General features: G+C 36.7%; 1 protein-coding gene across 1 annotated transcript in view; it reads right to left on the bottom strand.

Moving 5' to 3' along the window:
• kcna4 (potassium voltage-gated channel, shaker-related subfamily, member 4) overlaps window positions 1–20,679 on the bottom strand; it is a 59,952-nt gene that overhangs the window by 35,269 nt on the left and 4,004 nt on the right. The gene's annotated exons all lie outside the window — the stretch shown is intronic.

The raw sequence follows: 20,679 nt of genomic DNA, 5'->3' as shown, positions 1-20,679 counted from the left end.
GGATTATTATCTCGGTTTCTCTGTGCACCTCTCGTTTCTCGTCAAGGCAAGTTTCTACGCCTCTCGATGTGAATAAATCGTTAAAATCTTATTTGTGTCTGCGTTCGTGGGATCCAACCCCAGAACATAAAAGTTGGCGTTCTTTATTACACTGGCCAACGTGTTCTTTTGCCAAAGATATTTTAATGACTGAGTAATTCTATACTGAGTCCGAGTTGGCTCTACTTTTAGAGGTATGGATATTTTTGACAATTAATTGATTGATATTCATTCGGGGATACAAACAATGTGTGCCATGTATTCTCTCATAAAAGTGAAACAAAATTGATGTTTACTGCTAAAAGCTAATATTCTGAATGTTTGCTTTTATTTATTTATTTATTTTTATTTGCCAATAGAAGTGATAGCGATTGTCATCTTTCACGACAGAAATACAAATGAAAGAATACTGTTTGGAAATGCTTAAAACGACTCAAGTTGTAGCATAAAGAGAATACTCATGTGAAAATTTTCATATTTTTACCATTTTTATTAAAAATGGGATAGCTCATATCTCTATATGTCTTTTTCAGATTCAGCAACATCAAAATACACAAAAACTGTTACATGTTTCTAGGCACCAAAATGTTTGTTGATCAGTGAATGAATAAAGATTTTGAAAACTATGCTATTTTCCCATACCAACAATTAAGTTTTAAAGCATTTTAAAAATCATGTTCTGCAAAAATAATGAATAACCAACTGTTTTCATTTTTAGATAATAAACTTTTTTTTTTTTTTTTTTTTTACTTAATTTCAATTGTGCTTAGCTTCTGAGCAGGGAAACATTAGTCAGAGAGATTTTAGACAAATCTCTCCCCATAGATTTTGGTTTTATGAGAAAAAGTGACGTCAGAACCACAATAGCGATTTTATCCGCTTTAACAGCTGAAACAGCTATTAAAGTAAGTCTGGTTTGTTAAAAAGATATCATTAAGAATGGCAACTGTGTCAGGCTGTCAGCATCAAAGTGCGCAAGTTATTTCCATCTATTAAACTGCGGGTGCCATTGGAAAGTAATCTGACAGCTCTCGCCAGCCTGTATGTGTTAGCTTAGCTAGCCGCTAACGCTGGAATTGCCGCTAAATTCTGGCAACAGTCGACATATAATGCAAAGTTAGCATAATTAAGTAGCCTTTTAGCATCGTTAATTAAAATGAATTCGAACTTGATTCCAAAAATACATTTTGTTGTTGAGGTCGATGACAATAGTTACAGTTACTCAAGTCAAGTCAGCTGTCACACCATAACATTCCGCCAGAAGCAACTTCTAAATAAAAGCATACTAAGTTACTGATGTCAGTTTATTACTCTATGTGGAAATATTTGATTTTGAAGTTGGCCTCATCATGTTGGCTGCCTGCCCGTGGTGCACACGTGAGCAATTTTTGGAACTTTAAATTACACACATTTTTAGCGTCAGACATTAAATATCATGTTGGAATGAACGTTAGCATCTACTTTTTCATTTTTTATTTATTTTATTTTTATTTTTTTTAACAGTATCTAGGTACCGGCGCAAGCATTTTATATAACACTTTATATAATACGGTGGGATGATTTGAATCATCTTATAAAAATATAAATGTATCTTATTCACTTGATTTTATGGTAATTAGACATGTTGTTTATCTCTGTTCTAGACAGGAACCTATAAAGGGTACAGATATGTATCCTAGGCTACATATTTGTAAATATATAATATTAATGAAATTGCATTTTAACATGACTTGGCATTTTGCATGAACTTTCTTGCATGTGGCATTTTTGTTGCTGTTGAGATGAGTGTTTGATCCAAAGAGTACAGCAAAGGGACACTTTGCACACTTTATGCAGTGCATCCATCTTCACAACGTAAACATAACAGAAAGAAGCAAGCATCCAAAGAAACACATGAGAAATCTCTTTTACTACCAACATTTCACTTGCCCATTTGTTTATGGCAAACATAAATCAGTTTCATGCTTCTATACGTACAGCACAAGAGGCTAGTGTTGATGAGAAATATAGTTCAGCTGAGCAAACTATCGGAATATATCTATAAATCTGATACAAGTGGAGCAAACATGCACAAACAATCCATTTCCCAACAGACAAAGTTAAGAATTCCGAGCATTTCCACTCTTCTTCCTTCTGCTCATCATCATAAGTGGGCAAAGGCCCAGTAATAGCTTTTGACCGTTCGAGTGTAAACCAGTCACAGCAAATGTTATTGTTTATGGCAATGCTTCTGCATCAATCTGACCTCTGACCTCCTGTTCTGGCTGCAAGGCTCATCCAGCGTCCAGTCTGCACATGCACAGGAATTGGCACTACAGTGTTAAGATTCACAGCAACTCCCGTGCACAATTACAAATCAAAGCATTTGCATGGATCGGGATGAAGTGTGTGTGGGGGATCTCGGCCTTGGCCGACCATGAATGTGACTCATCCCCATGTAAGATCGTCAAGCCTCGGCGTGCCGATTGGTCGAGTACAGCGTGCTCGTGCACAAATAAATGCGCGCACATGCACACACAGCGAGATGCACCCGAGGCCCTTTAGAGCAAGCATTAGTCACTCCACATAAAAGCATCTAGTCACTCCAAAGCAGGGGAGCAGAGAACAAGTGGGAGACAAGGTCTGTGGAGGTCTGGTCATGACGGCCATTTTCCAAACAGAAAAGCGAGGAAGTCTTCACGTTTGGAGAGTCACGTTTGCGTAACAGTGATCGATACTGGAAGAGACTCCCCTGATCCGGGCTCATGTTGGATTTGTGTCTCCCATGTCTACACCGACCTAGTCTACAACATGGGCTGAAACCTGAGGCCATATGACTGTAATAGATGTTGACTGCACACGTGACACTTACGTAACCACATATTACCTATCAGCATTTAACAGGAATGATAGTCACGATGTCCAGAAAAAAATTGCTGTGTATTTTAATTTTTGTGAGTTCTCCAAAACTAACACATCATAAAATTGTGATTAAAGTGCTGGTGGACAGTGTACTGCCATGTACATTATGGACATGTCTTCATATTACATCTGCAATCAAGAAAAAAAAAGTTTGGAGGCTAAAGAGTACTTCTAACAAGTAGTCTTCATCAGCTACTATGAATGATGATGTACAACAAGTACATTTTGTGATTTTCAATCAATCAACAAAGTAATTAGGTAAGAACAGTATCCCCTTGCCTAGGAGAAATATAAGGAATTATTTTTTGATTTTATATACGTAATCAACAGTTTTTATTTCTTAAATTCACATGATGCAAAGTTGCTAACTGTATTTTCTTGTCCAGAATAATTTTGAGTGGGGGATTTTATAAACACAAATACAAATTTCAGTTTCAACCAGGGTTTTTATAGTTTTGGAATTTTTTTATTATAGTTCGTTTTTATTTCATTTTGAATTTTAGCTAGTTTTAATTAGTTGTCAGGGTGGTTATGTTAGTTTTTATTAGTTTTATTTCTTTAATAAATGCTTAGTTTTATTTGTATTTTTTTGTTTTTTAATAAATATGTGTATGACTTGTGCGCAATATTTAAGAAAATACCACGGGAGCGACGTCATCTGAAGGTGCTGTCACTTCTGTGTGACACACTTTCAAAAGGTCATTATTCCGGTTTATATAAAAAGAAATATACTAAAAATCACATTTAAAATCATCCCCAAAGGCTCAAGCATTAAATAAATTACCAAAGACTAAAACGAAGGACATTTTTGTTATAATTAAGTCGAGTTAGTTTTAGTTAGTTTTGTAAAATTGCAATGTAGTTTCAGTTAGTTTTCGTTTTTAAAAAGCATTTTCATCGTTATTTTATTTTGTTAACGAAATAGTTTTTTTAATTTTAGTTTTTCGTTAGTTTTAGTTAATTAAAATAACCTTGGTTTCAACTCAGTATTTCTCAATCTAAATTGACTTTAAAAAATAAAAAATAAAAATAAAAAAAAAAGAGGGAGGGGGGGAGCTCTGTAATGTATTTTGAGAACATTTATTGTGCAGACCTCAAAAGTCAAAATTAAAACTCAGGACTCTATTGTAAAATAAATTAATTAATTAATATTGTTATTATAACAAAGAATATACTTCGACAATAACGGAATATAATCCTTTTAATTTGCCTCCAATTAGATGTTTTCCGCTTCATCGTGGGCAGTTTCAACCAGACTGTGAAACTTGAGCACTTCCGAACATCTTTTGATATTTCCGCACCTCACATGGCGAAAACTATTGCTTTTGCCTGTGACTATCATACAAACCAGGCAGAACGGCATTTTATCATATTTTGAAATCAAAATAGTCCTCACAAATAAAATGACAACGATCCAAAGCCCAATGCTTTTCAATGAGCGGAGAGCTTTCTTTCACAGAGTTAATCCCGCATTCAAGGAAGATAGAACGTCTGTTTGATCTCTCTCGGATTGTCCCACTTCCGACCTCAAAGTGTTTGAGGCAAATGTAAACAACAAAGATGGCTGGTTACAATCAATTGTAAGTAAAAAATCATGTTGTGTTACGTGAAGTTACTAACTTTGAATAACTAAATTAATGACATAATAAAGATATAAATGTGTTTATTGTGTAAATTATGTTTTGCGAGTCACAGTCTGTGTCTCTATTGTTGCGTGATGTCAGGTTGAAGTCAGTCAAAAAGTCATAAATGCTCATAGCTAAATTATAGAGATGAAAGCGCTATATAAATAAAGATGGCTTGACTTGACTTTAAAAATAAATAACGATTCTCCAGGCTGTCTGTGTATTGTTGGCATGGAGACAAGGCCCCATACACAAATGCTGACCCAACCAAAAACTGAAAGTGAAGGAACAGTTTGGCCACAAATACTTTGTAGATTGCAGCTATTGAGGACCTATCATAGTGGATAAAATGTTATTAATTCAAGCCAGTAGTCCTATAGTCATTCTGTGTTTCTGTTATACAAGTTAGTCATAGCCAAATGTGACATTATGACCCCATGATAGAGTTTTCCAACAACACGTAATAGTTTCCATTTCTTTTCAAACCTGGACCTTTTCAAGTGTTTTGGGGGGGACGGGCAGTTTTTCTTGGACTAATATTCATCATTCTCTTCTCAACCCTCACTGACCTAAATAAAAAACAAAATAAGAGCAAAAACAGAGATGTTATCCAGATCAATTCATTAGATAAATCCGGTGAGGCAGCATGGCTAATTGGTCAGATATAAACTCAGACGAAAACTTTGGAAATACTGTTTCAGTCAATTGTTTCTCCCGTTTAATAGCACCAATTGGAGTTATATTTTTGTCACCATAGCATCATGTGAGGACCATGATTCAGTGCAATGCGAAACACAGTTAAGTGTGTGAGTAGCGGTGCAAAATGGACCAAATTGCCTGCAAGATTTTCCATGCAACTGGATGATTGCCTTCTCCCACGTAAAATCAAATACAATACGATACCTATCATTTTACACAATCAGGGACCTCGCTCGCACGTGGCAACCACAATAGCCTGAAACCCCTTCGTCATATTTTGCTGCTGAATGGCATTCCAGCAGCAGTTATTGAATGAAGGTTGGTGAAGGTATTTGTGGTTGTTACTCTAGCACAGGGCTCCCTAATCTTTTGGAAACTGACAGCTACATCCTTTTTACTGATTAATGTGAAGGGCTACCACCAGTTTGACAAATTTGCTGAAATACTTTTAATTGTGTTATTACTAAAAATGTATATGAATACACTGATCAAGTTAATGATTTCTAACAATAACACCTGATAGTATTTCTATAAACATGCAAGTGTTTAAATTTTCAAATAATTCCATCTACAACATTCCCAGGAAATTACAATAATGTCCCAGCTATGCTGTTTTACGTCATTGTAAAGGTGCCTAGAAAGCTTACCAAGAATATGAAGTATAATATATTTGGAATTAAAGGGATTCTTGATTTATGCTGGTACCAATTTATGATGTTTCAAGGTTATGAAAGGCTCACAGTGAACCAGTAATAATACATTATCATGCGGCACAAAAGGGCAGGCTCAATTACTTCCTTAATTAGTCATGTCATTCATTTATTAATGACCTAGAGCTGTTTTTCATATAAATATTGACTGTAATTATGACTTTACTATTGCTTTAGCACATGGTCTGTTAGTGATAGACTACGGGATTGTATTTTTCAACCCTGGTCCTCGGGGCACACTATCCAGCCCGTTTTCCATGTCTCTCCATTCCAACGCAGCTGAGGATCGTTATCAGGCTTCTCCAGAGCTTGCTGATGAGCTGTCATTGGAATCAGTTGCATTGGAATAGGGAGACAAGGAAGACAGGCTAGATAGTGTGGCCCGAGGACCAGGGATGAGAAACACTGGACTACGGCATAATGTCCTCTGGCAAATTCAGGTTATGTTGCACCCGAGCACCCATTGAACTAAGGAGAAAAATGATTGACCGATATAAGGTTTACACTCTTTTTGAGAGCTTAAGATGAATATGAACTGAAAAAAAGCACATAGAAAATTTGTACTTTGAAGTGGTCCACACCTTCAAACTGAAAAGAAATACATTTGCATCTCATTATACTATTTCAAACAGAGCTGCTTCATATGAAGTTAATTTCACACCTAATGCATTTAAAGTCAAAATCACAGGCAATAGTTACTGCATGACAGCAATATCATTACCAAATCTGTCATCATCATTTTGGAAGCTTTTTTTGTGGTATGAAAAGTGAGAATTTCTGATTAGGAATTGCGGTACTAATCTCAACAGACCAAATTAAGACCTGTGAAAACCATTGAATGGCCCTTTACAGAGGTTCAGTTGACCTCACCATAAATTAAACATTGTCTTCGGCTATTCTTTGACAACACTGTACACGCACAGATTCGTACTGTACATGCACTTGACACAAACATCACATAGAAACGCACAAGTACTACATATGGACAGATTCCATACACAAGCATCACAGAGCATAGCATTGTCTATCATTTATCAACTCAAACAGGATAGACACTTGTAAGATATGACACCATTGCTCAACTTTCCAACTGGCACACACGTAAGCACACACGGTGCTGAATTGATTGTCTGTACCTGATTTGTTCCGAATACAAAACATCTGTAATATTACGGGAAAAGTTAGAGAAAAAGATTATGAAAATATTCTGCTAATTTGCATAACCATGTTCATGTATCTATTCTTATCTGTTAAATCTACATAAACATCCCATAATAGCATAATAATAAAGTTTTGTCTGGATTCTCAGAAACTGAAAGCAATCAAAATGAACTGAAAGGAAGCTATGGTACAGGAGTACGATTGGTGGAAAATGGCCTCTTTGAATATGAATATAGAAAATATTAATTTCTATGAAGATAATATTTTTAAATCAACTGGGATATTCTCCAGCTCCCTGCGACCCTGACCAGTATAAGTGATAATGAAAATGACTGGATTTGAATGGATGTTTTATGAGAGTTTACTTTAGAAAGTCCTGCTAAGATTTTGGACACGGTGACTCCATCAGGGGTTAAAAGGCTTTGCAAGACAGAGATTAGTAAAGCAATTGCCTTACTTAGCCAAAATTTTCAGGTTTTCTTTGTAATGAGAAAACTTCAGCACCATACTTGTTTGTTTGTTTTGTGTCACTGATTGAGGAGGTAATGCTGATAATTTTGGTGTTTGTCTTTGTTTATTTCCATACAAGCTAGAGCTGTCAAACACGTCTTAATCATGTCTTGGAATTTTGATTAATCATGATTAATCACTATGCTTTTTGTCAACATTTTTTGCCCGCCAAATTTGAAGAGCACCTTTTATGTGTTAATTCTTTCTACATTTAATGTTATGAGAACACCTTCAACATTTTTTGATCCACTGCACACTCTCATCCTCCTCTTTTTCTAATCCGTTATTATTATTATTATTATTATTATTATTATTATTTTTATTTATTTTTTTGCATAATTTAAAATGAAAAGAAATGACCACAGCAGTTTGAGATGAACAAATATTTTGGATGTCATACGCAAGCATTTATTAAATGCTTTACTTTAAAACATGTATTTATGTTTATTGCTCAAACACAATCTGTGCTGCCTTCAACATATCCATCCGCTGTCCAGCTAAATGATCATCTGCGGTCACAATTAATGGTGTGGTGTGATTAATCTGCATGAATATGTGATTAATGCAATATTTTTTTTTGTGATTAATCAATGAGTTAACACTTTAACTTTGACAGCACTAATACAAACATACAAAAAAAAAAAAAAAATCAATTCAAACTACAGGTTTTGGAGCCCAAATCATAACATCATAGAATCATTTCAGCAGATGGGGATTGGGCAACATGACACCCAGGCAGATGTTTAATTAGCAGCGCAACGTACACGTCTAGGATGAAGTAACATAATAAAGCCGAGGATATTGTCAGATTAATGCAGCCAATTGGAAAGAGAGGACATAGAAGAGGAGAAATGACTCGGGTTGCTCCCCTTCAATAGAGTAACATTGCGTAACCACTACCCAGTAGCTGCAAGATGGTTTAAATTTACACTGGGCTTGTAATCCCAAGCGTACGTTAATAACTGCTCTTGTCACAATGAGCGTTGGAGCAGTGAGTTAACGTTGGTAATGGCTGGTGACAAATAATGTTTATGAAGTTCTCGGTGGCCAGAGACAATTCCAAAGTTACCCTGGAGCAATTAGGGGCATTTTCAAACACCCACTGACTGTTTAATTGTATTTTTGCAGGCTACAATGGTAATAGATTTTGAGAGACCAAATAAAACAAAGATATATTATTGCTTTTATTTATTTATTGCTCCTGTATATGAGTCCGTTTGAATTCCTTATCACATAAAAGCAGTTTACAGAGACAGTGATAAGTCTTCATGACCACATTATTAACCACTTCATTATCGGCACATATAGCAACGAAATAGTGTGAAATTGTCTGCACTGAATGTTCCCTTCATTGTCATTGTAATGTTCGGTTTTAATTAAAGGTGTTGGTGAGCTGCTGTGTTGTCTGCTGCGGATTATGCTCCTTAAACAGTATGCGCTGTGCGAAATAGAGAGCGACAATTGGTCGCAGTCTTGCTGTAAATGATCAATGCACAAGCTGAAGTCTAGTTTCACTTTAGGATGATTTAATATGTTATTTTACTGCTATGTAGAACAACTACCACTAAGATGTAAACACACTACAATCCATCATACTGAGAACTGTTTCTAATTAAAGTGACATTCAGTATGATGCTGCACCACTACAAGCTACACGCATAACAATAATGCTGCACAATATTGTTTAAATTAATACTGAAAAGGGTCATTCACACTTGGGAAATATTATTTTGTAAAAATATGTTTGATGCAGCTTTTGTATTGGATGTATAACAAGTAGAGATGTTTGATTAGATACCACTTTTTTTTCTCAGATTAATACCAGTGCAACAAGCTAACAAGTACAAATGCTACTGGTACTTATGATACACCAAAATTCCCCTCCCCAAAAAACGAGGATAATTTTAAACAAAAACCTATATACACAATAGAAAAAAAAAATCCCCTTCAAATTGTATGAAATTTATATTTTCAAACTTTTTTTTTTTCAATTGCAAATCTGTTATTCTCTAGATCAGTAGCTCTGAACTCTGTTGAAGATACTGTACCCCACCAGTTTATTACGCACATTCATCGAACCCTTCATTATTTAAAAAAAAATGTAAATACAATATTTTTAAATTTATGACTACAGTTGCTCAACTTGACATTTCAAATCAAGCAGTTAGTACGCAAACTCCCATCACTCAACTCAACTCTATAGAGCACTTTAAAACAACCACTGCTGTTTTCCTAAGATGGAACCCAGGGGCAATAGATACAATGAAAACAGCAGAGGCCCCAGAATTGAACCCTGTGGAACACCATATGTTCTGTTATACATTTGAATTCATAATGCACATATTCGCAAACCACTTTCTTTTTTTTCTTTTTTTTTTTTTGCTTAACATAATTAGAAAAAAAGGGATTGCAATAATAAAGAAATCTATTGACGTACCATCACAGCAGCCACAAGTCGACTGAGCGCACCAAATTCCCTAAAGCACAGGACAAGCAATGGAACATATCAACATATCGAACGTATCATCGCATTTGAGTCGGTTGTGTGTCTCGACCTCCACCGAACCCCTGGGGGTCGATCGAACCCAGGTTAAGAACCACTGATCTCGATTTTCTTCTAATTTGCTTTTTACTGATACATGGGGGTTAAACAGAGTTAATCCCACAGTGAAAAGAGAAAGCTTTGAACAACACTGATCGCAAATACTTCCACAGATGGAAATGTCCACTGGCAAACCTTTATCAGGCCTGATTAATGTACTTGCAAGACACTTTAATGAGACTTTTCAGCTTTGTGACATTTCGTTCTGTTTTTGGCTGTTTTCTGTTTGGGTTGCTTTGGATACCTCCAAGCAAAAGATTGGATCAGTGAGCCATGACAGCTCATCCATGAGTAATTATGCAAAAATATTATACAATCTTCTCAGACATTGGGATGCTTTCAGGACTATACCTGATGATTTGATTAGACTTTTCCACAAAATCACAATCATTTATTCTTTTATGGCTCTGCAGCAGTGAAAATAAAAACTAAGTTTAAAACTATTGGGGTCAGTGGGCCTTTTTCACAACAGATATGCTCACTTATGCACACATGGTCCCAATCACAAGCAATCAAAATGCATCTCGAAAGCAATCATTTTCTGAGATTATTATTTGCTCTTGTAGTCGTGTTACATCAGCCTCAGTGGCTATTTAGGGCAAATGAGACAGTGCCGGCACATTCAGCAAATGACAATGTTGTGGGGGAAAAAAAAAAGAAAAATATTCAACCTAAAATCTTCTATTTCAGGATTAATTTTCGCATTATGTTTATGGGTGTATCGTCCGATTGACAAATCTCCTTTTACATTTTTGTACCGTGATCTTGTCTCCAGTTGTGCACTTTACATTTTCATTACAAGCATACAGTTCATACGGTATTGGTATGTGCCATTTGTATCACCACACAAAGCAAGTCATAAACATTCACAGCAAGAAAGACATTTAGCCCCATTGGGATGACCCTGCTTGAGTTCATGAAACTCAACATTATGTCACTGACCACCTTACACTTCTTTTTGTTTTTGTAGACATGTGTATACGCCATTGATCTGCTGACCAGCACAGTTTAAGTTCATCCCAGAGGAATGTTTGTTTGAGCAGAGGTCAAGTTTGTACTGCATGGGGCATGTTGGGACTGAAAAGGTTTGTCCCAACACTGTTTCAACAAAGTGTGGGTAAGCTGAAGAATTGAGATTCAAGGGCAATACAACGTTTGGTCCATTTCCTGATTAATTAATTGATTGATTAAGGAATAGGTAATTGCTTTATTCACAATCTCATTCCCGCGCAGGAACAAGTGAGGATTCAATATCTCGTTAATGGTGCTTCCACTTTGGGTGAATGTGTAATTGCAGTCTTCATATGACTAAACAACAGCACTAATTGTCATGTTTCGGTTTTGGAGGTTGGGTTTTGGTTTAGTTTTGGGTGTTTATGTTATCTTTTGTCCGGTTTTGTCTCCCCTAGTCTCGTCATAGTTAACCTCTTCCACCTGTGTGTGTGTCGCTCCTCCCCATTTGTGTTGCTAATTAGTGCCCTCTGCCTGCTGTGTTTTCCAGGTGTGTCTTGTATTTAGGGAGTGGTGTTTGTTCACGTGTTGTGGGAGCATTGTCTTGTCTTGTCTAGTTAAAGGTGCTAAGCAGTGTTTAGCAGTTTCTCTACGTCTGGTCAAGTTTTTGCTACGTCTGGTCAAGTTTTGCTACGTCTGGTCAAGTTTCTTTACGTCAAGCCAAGTGTCACACCCCCAAGCCAAGTATATCACCCCCAAGCCAAGTGTCTCACCCACCTCCAAGCCAAATGTCACACTCACCTCCAAGGCAAGTGTCTCGCCACACTAACTCAACTCTGTCCTGCCACGTCTGTCCATGTCATGCCAATTCTGTCCACGTTCTGCCAACTCTGTCCTGCCATGTCTGTCCACGTCTTGCCCATTCTGCTCCCGTCATGTCCATCACCATCTTTGTAGTAAATAAAGTTCCTCATGTTTCCCTTCCTATCTGTCTCCCTGCCTTGTTTCTCCACCATTGGGCCCATCCACCACATCCTCGCTACTGTTACGATGTGGATGTGGTGGGACCCAAAGGCGGAGAAAGACGGCAGGGAGACAAACAGGAAGGAAAATATACGGAGCTTTATTTGCTGAATAAAGGACTGGACGAAACGTGAGAAGACTTGGCATGATGACTGGACTGAAGGTAGACAGACTTGGCGTGGCGTGAAGACTTGGCGTGGCGTGAAGCCTTTGACAGACGCAGTGAACTTGACCAGATGTAGAGTAACTTGACCAGACGTAGAGTAACTTGACCAGACGTAGAGTAACTTGACCAGACGTGGAATAAACTAGCAACTTAAGCTTAGCACACAAGAACAGACAAGCTATATACTACACAACAATGCTCCCACCCTCGCGTGAAACAAACACCACTACCTTGTACCAACACTAATGAGACAATAACCAGACACACCTGGGAAACACAGCAGGCAGGGGGAACCAATTAGAAACACACACAGGTGGACCTACTCAGACCTAAACAAGACAGGGGAAAGACACAAGCACACCAGACACAAACACTCACCAAAATAAAACACAACCCAACTCTAACAAAACTGAAACATGACAGCTACACCTTCACCCATGACACTAATACCTGAGGAACACCGTCACCAGTTTAAAAAACAAAACAAAAAACAACAAAAAAAACCAAGACCTTTTGATTCCAAAAATGGACTTCCCTGATAACAGAAGAAAATGACAACTGTCTCTCCAAACAAGTCTTGGACGGTTTATTTTCATCCACCTTCATTTTCATCCCCCTCCCCGCATGGCCAACCGTCTTCGCCTTTCTCTCATGTTATCTGATTAAAAAGCACATTTGTGCAGGTGAAGGATGGCACGACTATCACCTGCATGCTAATGTCGTAGGCGCTGCGTGCTGCCAGTTTTGAGCACAGCGCCACCCTCCTTCAGCCATCAACAATTTTGTGTACAGTGCCTCTAAAATGGCTTGTTACAAATAAGAGTAGATTGAAATGTATTATCAAGGCTGGACTGACCATCTGGCATACAGGGAATATGCCCGGTGAGCCAGCGTCTTTTGGGGCCGATGTGGTGCTATTTAATAATATTTTCTACCATTTTACTTCAAAAGATGGGCCTACAATTGGCAGGGAGCAGCCCCTAATCCATTTCCAATATAGACAACAAACTGAATTGATCAACATCAGTGGCAGAGCTACATGATAGCCAAGGGTGGTCAGGAATCAGATCTGAATACAAATTTTTATAAGAATCTTCCTTTAAAATACAGTGTTTGTTTGTTTGTTTGTTTGTTTGTTTGTTTGTTTGCTTGCTTGTTTGTTTTCAATCAATGTCACTTATAACAATTACTTTTGCACCATATTAAGCTAGCAAAATGGCTTAGAAGTCATTGTTTATGACAATATCCACAGTCATGGTTTCATCAAATAAAACGCGCACATATCCAGAACTTTGCCCAACACATTGCTCAACAAACCTAAGACCAAAACCATTTAGAATTGTGAAGAATTAAGAGATTTTTCTTCTACGTTTTAGATATTATTTGACATGCACGCGTGCATGATGCCTGCGGCGATCCAGCCGCTCTAAGTCAAAATGTCAGGGCCGATTTTTTTGTGCCAGTCCAGCCTCGGCTGCTATCCACAATGTGAATTTTAGAAACAGAAACTGTTGATTGCATTTAAAAAATGAAACCAATCAAGTAAATGTTTTATTTTCTCTTTTGCATTCACAATTGCCCCTTAACAAAATAAAAATCTATTTCTTCCAAATATTTGATTATGCTAAATACAGTTAATATTTCTTTAATAGTACACTGTCAGCTTGTTAAATGAATTGTGTAGTTAAGGTCCTTTTTAAATTTAAATGCCAACAGTAATCAAAAAAAGTCCACACTTTCAGCAAGCTCACTTTTTGCTGTGGGCATTCACTGCTTGCAGTTAGCATTATCTTCCAGAATAATCTCTATTTAATTCAATGAAGGAGTTTAATAGAAAACCTCAACTTTTAGGGGGTGAAGTGGGCAAGTCTCAAAGGCACCTTATGGTGATATTGACTCATAAGTGTTAATGTGCTTGGATGTGCTGTGGTGACAGACTCGAGTCCCCAGTGTCCCTGAGCAGGTATTTGGATAGATGTGTTGGCTGCAGGTACGACTTTTTCCCTCAACAGCTAAATGGGACATTTGTCAGCGGGGTCAGTGAGGACTTTTCGCACTATGGTTGTCAGCCCAGTTTAGCATCTGTTTTGCAGAACAAGCCATTACAGTTTCAGAAAGTCACACAACAGCTGAAATTTATATTAATAAATAAATACATTTCTAAACTGTGATATTAGTCACATAGCTGCTTTTGCACCAACAAGCCCAGGAACTTTGAGTTCTGGGTAAAGGGAGTTCTTGGTTGTAAAAGTTCAGCAGGGAATTTAGAATGGTGTTTCCACAGCATCTTCGAGTTCTCGTTAATTAATTCAAATGAGTTTGATTGAGTCCATCCGATGTAAAAAAAAAAAAAAAAAAAAAAACGCCCCCAAATTTGTGTTCATTGCAGCCCGCCCCCTCAAAGTTCCTGCCTGGCTCAGCAAGACCCTGCTGCTGAGATAGTACTTGGATGCCCCCTGGGGAATATAATTACCCAGGTAATTGTTGTTGGTGGAAAAGCACGCAAACTGAATTTTACCAAGGTAAACTGAAAAGTTCTCCAAAAGTTCCGGCGGTGGAAAAACGCCTCATAAAAGGCATCCATTCATTTTCTGTACCACTTGGTGAGCTGGAGCCTTTATCCCACACTCACAGAAATATTTTAAGCCTAACATAAGTTTTTGTTTTTTGTTTTTTGTAATTTTTGTACAAAACAAATTCCCACTTACTTGTTTTTTTTTTAAGATAATTTTTAACACAAACCTACCAAATACAACTTATATGATCCATATTCATTAGTGTAATAAAGATTTGAAATGCATAATCCTCATGTTTATGTATTTAGCATTAATAAAGTATAATTACTTTTTTTTTTTTTTACGTTTTTGAGATGTCTGCATTCAGTTTCATCCCAAAAACATAAAAATATTTTTTTTAAATTTAAAAAAATTAAAAATGGGGGTAACAATGTAAGTGTTTTTCTCATAGCAGTGTATTTATCGTGTATAGTTAACCTGATTATTATGCAATGGGGCATATGCCACGGAAGAGGCGGGACGTGAATTTGCACATCAGTTTATTTCCAGTCGGGTTGGGAACGCTCAACCCAGGGGCACAAAGTCGGAAGCACAACTATTTTTGACGCAACCCACACGTCGCAAACCGAACCGGAAACAAACTGTTGTGCAAAAAACAGTCCCGCCTCTTCCGTGGCATATACCCCATTCAAACAATATACTTTACGTATTTTAAATAAATACTGTCATTATTATTAATTTAGGTTAATTACCGTATTTTCCGCACTATAAGGCGTACCTAAAAGCCTTCAATTTTTTCAAAAGCTGACCATGTGCCTTATAATCCAGTGCGCCTTTTATATGGATTAATATTGAGCCGCAACAGGTCTCGCTGTCAAGACGCTATCGGTGACCCTGCACGATCGGTGACGTGCATGCGCAGAAGATCGCGCCATCTTATAATAAAACAATAAAACAACTGTTTATTCATTTTGGAAATGAATGGAGTTGTCAGAAAGCTGGTTTGTAATCTATTAATAAAGTTTGACTGACCTATCTGACTGTTTTGTTGACATTCCCTTTAGCACAGCACCATCTAGTGGATGCATAACGTAACCCCAGCCTCTACTGTAGCGCCTTATATATGGAAAAAGTTTTAAAATATATCATTTATTGAAGGTGCGCCTTATAATGCGGTGCGCCTTATATATGGAAAAAGCTTTAAAATATGTCAATCATTGAAGGTGCGCCTTATAAAGGGGTGTGCCTTATAGTGCGGAAAATACGGTATATTTTATTAATTCTAAATACATAAACCTGAGGATTAAATTTCAAATAATTAGGCTTTATTAGACTAATGAATATGTATCAAATAAGGTTTATTTGGTAGGTTTGTGTTAAAATTATCTTTAAAAAAGTAAACGGGAATTTGTCATGTAAAAAAAATTACATAAATCTAAATTTAGGCTTGAAATATTTATGTGATTGCAGTGACTTTGGGCACTTACTAGCTCACACCCTGGACTGATCGCCAGCCAATAATTGGAACGTCACCTGACCAAACCCAGAAAATGGGATCGATCTGGGATAAGTGCTCACTCCTCCGCAAGTGGAGCTCTGCTTGCAGCTACTAAAAAATACACTTTGCGCACTTCAATCTTCTGCATGGACTTCCAGCTAGTCTATTTCTGCTTCCGCAATATCAAAGACTGTGCGTGTCTACTATGCTGAATTTAAAGGGAATGAGTGAGCCACTTTCTACAGCCTAGAAATACAGTAAATCGGCTCCCAAAATGGCTGATTCAATACAAATGATATGCGATCATACCACAGCATCAATCACTTTATATCATTTGTTTTATAGCAATTTGCAGTGATTGACCGAGCACTGGTCTTAGTCATTAGTAGTCGGTAAGAGACAAAGTTAGATTTGTTATATTGGTCACAGTTAATATTATCTAACATTTTCTTGCAAAGTAAAAGTGCATTTCTGCATAATATAATTAACCTGTAAGCCTCTTAACCATTTCAAATGTAGTCTAACCAACTAGCAGAGCATTTATTCACTGCAGATAATATTGACTGGGAAAATTACCAACTTGAGTAATAGTGATGATCAACTTATTTTTTAACATTGCCTTGTATGGCAATAAATGTGACACAAAAACTTGCTGGCCACCTTGGATGTCCTTTGACAAGCATGGGAAAACTTCTGAGAAATAAGCATAAATAACTCCGTATGTCACATGGCCGGACCATATGGTCTAAATCTGCACTACAAACACTGTCCGTGCATGTGACACTATCAAAACCGTTCGGCTTTGTTGTGTGGCTGGAGATGATACAGGCTGTTTTCACACTCGGCTCAGCAGCGCAGCACTCAGAATATGCCTGACCCACACACTTTGCTTGAAAAATATTTTGGATTGTGCCTCGATCTTGCCATAAGCCACATTATGTAAGTACAAAGTGTGAGGCACCAAGTGAAGATGGCCACGTGCCAGGCCGGGGCTGTCCCTGCATTTGGTTCTGAGAGAAAATATCGTGTATGAATAGTTCCTGTGAGAATATAAACACACAGTGCAAAAAGTAATTACGTGCTGCCGCAGCGATTATGTGTTGATGAGAGCTGGCTGAGTGAGTGACAAGGTGCAGTGTTTGTGTTGCACTTATAATCTTTTATGGCTATAAATGCTGGTGTGCTGCAAGTTGCTGTCAATGTACATATTAGGTTTTATTTCAGTTTTCGAAATTATACTGCATTAGTTTTTTTGACATTAAAAACATTATTGATTCATGTCTTCATTTATAAGTGTCCTTACTTCAAATGTGTAAACAAGAACAATGGCTTACATGTTGCACTTTTTTTTTTCTGAAATAGATAATATAAACAAACAAAAACAAAATTGTAAAAATTCAACAATGTTTAAAAGTGGACAAATACTCATACCACGTGTCTCTATCTGGCAATACCCGACCTTATTTCAGTGTATCAGTACTCGTGACGGCCCTCTTGTGGCCATTTTACGATCAAGAACTAGAAATTTGAAATTAGGAGAATAGAAAATTGCCATTAATTTCATTCAATTTTAAAGGAAAATGCTATACTGGGATAAATAGTGGTCTAGTCTGGTCTAGTGGTATTTGTACTTGGTATCAATATCGGAGACTACTCAAGAGTTGAGTACTTGTACTGGTACTGTACAGGTATCGATCTGAAAAAGTAGTATTGAACATTCCTACTTAACAGCAAACCTACATTCAACATTTTTTCCAATGATTCGTTATAAATACCAAAATGTTAATCAATAATTTAAAGAGATGCAATTTTCAGCAGTGAAAAGTTAATATTTTGTCCAGAATTAATTTGCTAACTTAATTATTTTTCATATACAATTAATACCTTTAAAAAGTAATTTGTGTATTTGCTGTCGACTGATGATGACATCACCTGTGCTGAGGAAGTGGGTAACAACCAATCATGGCTCAACTGTTTTCTGGGGTTGGTCAGCAAACTGAGCCATGATTGGCCGTTACTTCCTCAACACAGGTGATGTCATCATCAGTCGACAGCAAGTACACAAATTACTTTTTAAAGCTATTAATTGTATATGAAAAATAATGAAGTTACCAAATAGTAACTTTTTACTGCTGAAAATAGCTCAATGCCTCCGTGTCCCATGCATTCAATCAAAATACAAAAATTTTGTTATTACTGTCAAATTTAGTCACTCAGGGCAGTGGCATCCAAACTATGGCCTGGGGGCCATTTGCGGACCTCCATCCATTTTTAAGCAGCATAGACTAAGAATGCCATCTGCTACAAAAAGAAATTGTTTATATACTGTAGAGCTTTTCTAAATAAACTGTTTACAATTAGTAAAACAAGTAAAAACATTTCTCTTCATAACACTGCAGTGAATAAAGAGAATTAATTTTACAAGCAAAAATCTGCGCTGTGTGACTGTGTCAAGGTCCAAATTTTGAAGCTTTCACATGAATAATTCCCAAATAACTGCTTGAAAAACGGACATCTTACAAGAGATTGGTCCTGTTTTGGTTCTGAATCTAGAGATGAGATTCGGATGTTGTTCAATGCAGGGGCTGGTATTTTCTGGTGGGTTAAAGGGTCTCCACCACCCCAAAATCGTGCAAAATCTTAAACTATTTGACATGTAGAAAGATACTCACACAACAGTTTAAAAAAAAACAAAAAAAAAACAATCCTAACATGCAATTGATTTGAAATAAATTCAACGTGGCCCTTGCATGCTTAAATTTTTCTGTATGTGGCACACGGAGGAAAACGTTTGGACACCCCTGCTCAAGGGTGTAGTTCAGGGGTGTCAAAACGTTTTCATTTGAGGGCCACATACAGAAAATCAGAAGGACGCAAGGGCCACATAATCTTATGAAGAGAAATTGTGTATAGTCCTAAAAATTGTACAAATAATTTATTTGTGCTTTTGCATATTTAGTTATATATATTTTAGTTACATATTTAGTTTAGTTTTTTATTTATTTAGTTTTAATTCTTTTTCAGGGTTTTTTAGTTTTTTTTATTAGTTTTAGTTCTTTAATAAATGCTTAGTTTTAGTTTAGTTGGTTTCAGTATTAGTTTTAGTTTTTTATTTTTTATTTTATTTTTTTTTAAGTGTGCATTACTCGTGCGCAACATTTAAAAAAAAAAAAAAAAAAACGCCATGGACGCAACGTCATTATTCTAGTTTATATGAAAATAAAAGTCACGTTTAAAATCACCCCCAAAAGCTCATGCAATAAATTAATTACCAAAGACTAAAACGAAGGATATTTTTACTATTATTATAGTTTTATTTTAGTTTTGTAAACATAAAATGTAGTTACAGTTAGTTTTTAAAAAAAAAAAAGCATCTTCGCTTTTGTTTTATTTCGTTAACGAAATTGTTTTTTGAATTTTAGTTTTAGTTAACTAAAATAACCTTTAATAGCTCCTGTGTTTTTGACACCTTCCCTTCTTACTTTGACCATCTCCAAACATTTTTGTTTTTATTTTATTTGAACTGAGTCAAATGCCATTTTTCGCATACGTCGCGGGCCACTAAAAAATGGACGGCGGGCCGCAAATGGCCCCCGGGCTGTAGTTTGGACACCCCTAGTGTAGTTTGTCTGTCACCCACAGTCATTTGTAGTAGGCTCAAGATGGAATGGCAGTTGTAGTAATACAATAACAGTCAAACCAAATTGTAGATGGGGCATCAAATATTGAATATTAACTATCATTATTGCTCAGTGGTGCTTTGGGTTGGCCACAGTGAAAGGTTGCTCAAACGTGCAGTTTAAGAAACACCTTAAGGCGGTCAACCAAAGCTCACATTTTTAATGAGGAGTAAGCGCCTACCCTTGCCTGGTATAACTTTACACAGTGCTCATGTTCACATTTAATTGGTCAGGTTACTGCACTGACACATTTGCCATGGTCTCTCTCTCTCTCTCTTTTTTTTTTTTTTTTTTTTTTACAATCCAATTTTTTAAGGCTACATTGAAATCCATCCATCCATCTTCTTGACCGCTTATTCCTCACAAGGGTAATATTTAACTATATTGTATACAATGTTACACAACTTTTACATTCATTTCTAATGGTCAACTTTTCATTTTTTCTTGCAATGTTATTTTTTTTTCTCAATTATCATCATCTTTCTTCCTTTATTGGCTGGGAGAAATCACGACGTGTGTCCATTTCAAATTCAATTTAGGTTTGGAATATGTTTGTTTTATGTCCCTGTCATCTTGCATTGTGACCAATCCAAATCAT

This window comes from Festucalex cinctus, chromosome 4 (genome assembly GCF_051991245.1).
Source record: "Festucalex cinctus isolate MCC-2025b chromosome 4, RoL_Fcin_1.0, whole genome shotgun sequence".
Classification (NCBI taxonomy): Eukaryota; Metazoa; Chordata; class Actinopteri; order Syngnathiformes; family Syngnathidae; genus Festucalex; species Festucalex cinctus.
Note: the sequence above shows the minus strand (reverse complement) of the source record. Positions and strands in the feature narration are given on the sequence as shown.